Source organism: Haplochromis burtoni, unplaced genomic scaffold (genome assembly GCF_018398535.1).
Source record: "Haplochromis burtoni strain Fernald_Lab_line unplaced genomic scaffold, NCSU_Asbu1 Contig_39, whole genome shotgun sequence".
In the NCBI taxonomy this organism is placed as follows: domain Eukaryota; kingdom Metazoa; phylum Chordata; class Actinopteri; order Cichliformes; family Cichlidae; genus Haplochromis; species Haplochromis burtoni.
The window spans coordinates 1,543,407-1,549,303 of record NW_024582400.1 but is presented as its reverse complement, the minus strand read 5'-3'; positions in this window follow the sequence as shown (position 1 = coordinate 1,549,303).

Below are 5,897 nucleotides of genomic sequence, written 5' to 3'. Positions count from 1 at the left end.
CCCCCTCCAAAAAAAAACCAGATTGTCAAACTCAAAAATTGTGATTCTAATAATTAGAAATTTAAGAGAAAAGTTGAGTGAAGCAGTAAATTTGACCTGATAAATAATCAATTGTGATAGAAGAGAGAATACAAATATTTCATTTTTAAAATAAATGTATCAATTGTATTTATTTTATTTTGCAGATATGAAAATGATATTTAACATCTGAATTCTCTGATTTTCTATAAGGAAAAAAATACAGTTTTAAGAAAGCAGTGTAAATACCATACATTTTTTTGTGCAGCTCTTCCATATATATCCTTGCAAACAGAAATTGGTTTTCAGTTTTATTGGTGTGTATGTCCATATGGAAAAGATATATATAACAGATATAACATCCCTTGAAAAATTAAATAAATGAAACTTGTATGTTTTGGATACTTACTAAAACAATATATGAAAGTAATGAGAAAGTGGCCACTTTCATGAGTAAATCATATAAGTTTTTACTATTTCTTTTCCATGTGGGTGGCTTTAAACATGATTTAAAGCAACACTGGGAAAAAAAAACAAGATAAATTAAATAAAGCTACTATTTAAACTCTTTTATCTCCATCAGAAGGTCTGTTTGTTTTTGTTTTGTTTTTTACCTATCGCACCACATCTCCTGTCATGAGCTACCATTTTATAGCATAAAAATATTGATCAAAATAGCCTAAGTGAGGTGCTAGTTCCCTCCCTTAGCTTGTAAAAATAAAAAATGCTAAAGGGTATTATGGATTTTTGCTTCTTCACACTCTGGAGCAGCTGCTGCATTGTTGTATTTGTATTTCCAGTCTAGAAGTGTAAACTAGCTAGCCTGTGTTGCTAATAGCCCTTAATTATGGTAATTGACTTTAATGCTTTCTACAGTTAGCACACTCTCTTTAATCATAATTTAACTCTGGTTAAGAATCACCAAAATCATCAAACTTCTGTATATGGCATCAGTTAAGTTTTGAAATTTGAAGATATGCAACAGCGCTAACGTTACTGTTAAAAAGTTCTGCACCATCACAGGAATGCAAAACACCTAGAAAACCACAAATATGTTATAATTGGTTTCTTTATTGAAAATCCACAGGATTTGTCCCATAACATTTAACACTTTGGAAATCCAAAGCTTTCACATTCTTATTTTCAGAACTACCAGCCTGCCATGCTAATGCTAGCACAGATTAATGCTAAGTTGTTGTTTAGCACTAAGTGATGTTAACCATCTCTTTCTGAATTGAGTCTGAGTGTCTGAAGATGGGTTCTTGAGAAATCTCGAAAGATTGATTCTGTTCATCTGTTTTCAGTGGGAGAAACGTTTCATCACTCATCCAAGCGACTTCTTCAGTCTCAGCTGACTGCAGGTTTCTCCAATCTTATAAACAGTACATTTGCATAATGACTGAAACCAGCCCACTGAAGGAACAATGGGCTGGGAGGTCAGTTCCTTCACCATGATTTTGCAAATTCTCATTCTTTGTCCAGACATATACAGAATCAACCTTTGGTGATTTACTTACCTGGATTATTGAGAATGCATCAAGACATTCTTGAGAAATCTTTCACAGATTATTTTTTTATACTTTTATACCTAACATCATACTTTACAGCAGGCGTACTAAGTTTGAATCACAATTTGTTGCTACTTCATCAGGTACACCTGTTCAGCCAAATGTGGCATTGTTGTTTTTGCTGCCAGACAAGCTAATCAAAGTTATTGAGAAACTGCTGGTCTACTGAGAATTTCCAATACAGCCATCATTTGGTTTTACAGACAATGGTCTGTAAAAGAGTAAAACTACAGTGAGTGTCAATTCTCTAGGATAAAAAATGGCTTATTCAGAGGTCAGAGAACAGTAGCCAGACTGCTTTAAACTGATATGAAAGCATCAGTAACTCAAGTAAGCACTTGTTGAAACCGAGGTATGCAGAAGAACATCTCGGTAGCAACAGAAGACCACAGCAGGTGGCACTGTCAACTCAGAGCACAAAAGAGAGGCTACAGTTCATACAGGCTAACCAAAACTGGACAATAGAAGACAGAAGGAACATTCCCTGAGTCTCAATGTTTGATGCAACATTAAGATGGTAGATGGGTCAGAATTTGGTGTAAACAATATGAAAGCATGGATCCATCCTGCCTTGTATCCATGGTTCAGGTTGATGCTGAGGGTATAATAGTGTGGGGGTTATTGCTACACTTTGGGCCCTTTAGTACCAACTAAACAAGTTTAAACACCACAGCCTGCGTGAGCAATGTTGCTGACCAAGTAACATGGTGTCACAAGGCTTTCCACACTTAACATAATGTCACATTTCAAACATGACAATGAGTTCACTGTACTCAAATGGCCTCCACAGTCACCAGATGTCAATGGTGGAACGGGAGATTCACATCATCGATGTGCAGCCGACAAATCTGCAGCAACTGTGTGCTGTCGTGTCAACATGGGCCAAAATCTCTGAGGAGTTTTTCCACCACCTTGTTGAATCTATGGCAAAGAATTAAGACAGAATTAACTCTTAATTCTGTCTTAATTAATGAAGAAGCAAGTCAGGTCTGCAGACAAAAAGGGGGTTCAAACCAGTACTAGTCTCTTTATTTTAAAATACAGAAGCATTAAAAAATAAACACAGTCTCTATGAGAATAACACATTCTTATTTTTGAGCTTTAAAATGTTCAGATTTGCAGACAATTAGCATTAGTTTTGGCCTTTTAAAAGTCGTGTTGTGCAGCATGAAAGCTGAACTCTCCTTGCATTGTGTTTGCATGAGCGCATCTCCACACACTAACAGACACGCTTGCTGTTTGGTCGTCTTTTGGCACATGTTTGAGAAAGTGCCAGCCAGAGTTACGTCTGCACAAACACACACACACACACATCTACACACAGGGTTCGACCGAGGGCCTGGCATGGATCCCCCACTCACAGGAGGCAGCGGCGTCCCTCAGGGATCCATAACCAACCAAATAGCTCTCAGAGAGAGAGAAAGAGCAGGAGCAGCTCGCTCACCCAGCTGGGCCTCAGCACTTTCTCACTCTGTGTGTGTGTGTGAAGGGAGGAGGAGGAGGATGGTGGACCAGATGACGCAGGCGACTCTTAGAATACAGTGGATGAAATGAGGTCGATCAGCTGATCTGTGGATAGAATATGGAGTCTCTACTGTATGGCATTTGCACTATATGACATGTTAATAGTAATGCTTCCAGGTACAGTCTTAAAGCCTCTTTATTGTCCCACTTTATTTGTAGTCCTAATCTCCCAGTTCCATAAATTGATACTAGTTAACAAGCTATAGTTCCTTCTTAAACCACAAGCGCTAAAGTATGTTAAAAGGTTATTAAAGATTTTTTTTTCCTCTTTCTTTTTGTGGTCCTTCAATAGAATTCTTATTCTCTAGCAACCCCTGTGCTGATACACCTGTGTTTTCAGTCTAAAGGTGGAATCTGGTTTGCCTACTTTGCTAATATCAGTTACTCACTACCTACCATTAACCATCTTCTTCTAATTTGAGTGTAACTTTATCAGGAGAGGTTCTTGTGCTTTAAAAACTTGTTTCAAGAATAAAATCTCATACACGTAATATCAGCCCACCCTTAAAATCTAAAAGCTTTTATTCCTTCACAATATTAAAAGGTTTCAGTAAACTGCTGCACCATTAGGTTTGAATCTTCAGTCTAGAAATGGAAACTGTCTCATATATTTATGCTACAACTTAGCATTACCTATCCTATCACTTTCCAGTATTAGGTTTACTGTCAGGAAGAGTATTTATTCCTCCTTTATACAGTTAAAAAGGTGCTATTACTTTTAAAATTCCAGTCCAATAGAGTAATCTAGGTGGCCTGCTTTGTTAATAGTAGTGCTGATTTATACTTTAGCGTGACCTTAAGTATTTTTAAAACTTGTTTTAAGTATAAAATCTTTTACACTTAAAATCACCCAACCTTTAAAATGATACATTTTACTACAGAACTAGCATGCACATCAAAAAATCTAAACAAAGCTACATAACACAGTAAGAAAACTTAGTATTTGATTAATACTTAAAATATATTTATTTAAAAAAAGAGTGGCTGGTGGCTTGTTCCTTTGAAACATTCAAAGGTCTGTAGAAATCATTGCGTTGTTTTTAGTCTAAAAGTAGTCACTGGCTAGTATCCCTTACTAATATTAGCACAAATCAATGCTAGAAGATATTTAGCACTACCTAGCATTAACTCTCTCATTCTGATTTTAGTTTAACTCTGTCAAGTGCAGTCATTGTATTTTAAAAACGTATTTGAAGTATCAGGTCTTATACACTTAATCAAAGAGGTGCAGTTAAGTTTAAATTTTCAGTCTAACAGTGGAAGCTTGTGCGCATACCTTAGCGCACATCTATGCTAGGTGACGTTTAGCACTACCGAGAGTTAACCAAATTGTTCTCATTTTTGTTTGACCTTTTGTAAGAGGCGTTATTGTTGATATTCAGCATTACTTTAAATGGCAGCTAGACCTTAAAAACTTTGAATTTAAAGTATTTTTTTATTTTATCCCTTGCAGAATATAAATAACATTTTACAAGGGCTTGGGCTGAGGTATTTTCAGACTGGTTAATGCTTTTTTAGGTAACCTAATTTCCTAAATTTTGCCATTGTTAATAAGAACATGTTTTTTATGACTTGCCTGGTTAAAAGTCACATTGATTCATTGTGCTATTATTTGGGACAAAGTGCTATAACATGAAAGTATAACCAAGGTCTGCTTCAACTTTAATTGATACTTCTTCAACACATTAAACAGATTTTAGTAAATAAAGCCATAACAGTTTTTTCTTTCTGTTGATAGGTTCAATTAATTTGGAAAGGTTTTTGCTATTATTTTTAACACTAGATTTTCTGATTATGGACCTTTAAATAAATTAAACGGGTAAAATAACCAAATGTAGAAAGCAGTGCTTAAAGACTGTAAGTCAATAAAAAGAAATGAAGCTTTCAGTTTGCTTTGAAAAAAAGTAAAATCCTCCCGAGTGAAGATGCCGAACCTGACTAATTTGTGTGTGTTTTTGGAGTCTGGCATATCAAAATCTCAGAATACCTCTGAGCTTTAGTAACACTTTTTGCCCCAGATGCAAATCCAGCCCAGTGACAGTCAACCTCACAGACATAAACATGTTTGGTATGTGAGCATACCAAAGTCCCTGATGTATGAGGGTTTGTGCAGTTGTCTACCTCCTTTATTTACCCAGTCACAGGATTTAATGTTCCTGGGGGTTTCAGCTAGTCATCACTTTTCTCCAAACTAAATATCTTTGGAAGGGTGTCTGCAAACTTTTTTGTCATATAACGTAAGTAAGTAAGTTAATTAATAAATGCCTTTGGAAGGTTGCTGTATATAGATTGCTGAGTTGAGGTATGTTGAGATTAAGATAAACAGTGCATAAATAGGAGCATAAACATAAAAGAATAAAGAAAACTGGCACTCGTTTTTCAAATCAAAATGATTTAAATGACAGATTTAAATTTAATGATGAGCAACTTGCTTCTTTCTGTCTTTCTTTTTCTTTTTTTTTAATCAAACAAGGACACCAGGGTTTAAAAGAAAGGACTGACCTCCACAGTCAGGCTTTCATTTCCTTTTAAGAGAAAGTGACTTTTAACAGTTCAAACTGAGCTGTTTCTGCAGCTTTTTTTATGGAGGCTACAGAGATCTGGACTCATGTGAAGTGTCTTTGTGAATCAAAATGTGATATTTGATCATTGTAATGTTATCTCCAGGAGTCTGAGGCTTCTGATATTGTTTTTATTACAGCTGGGTGTTTTTAACGTGAGAAAAATCAGAAAGTTAAAAAATCAGCAGCACAAAGTTCAAAGCTTAAAAAGAAAAAGTGGGGGGGG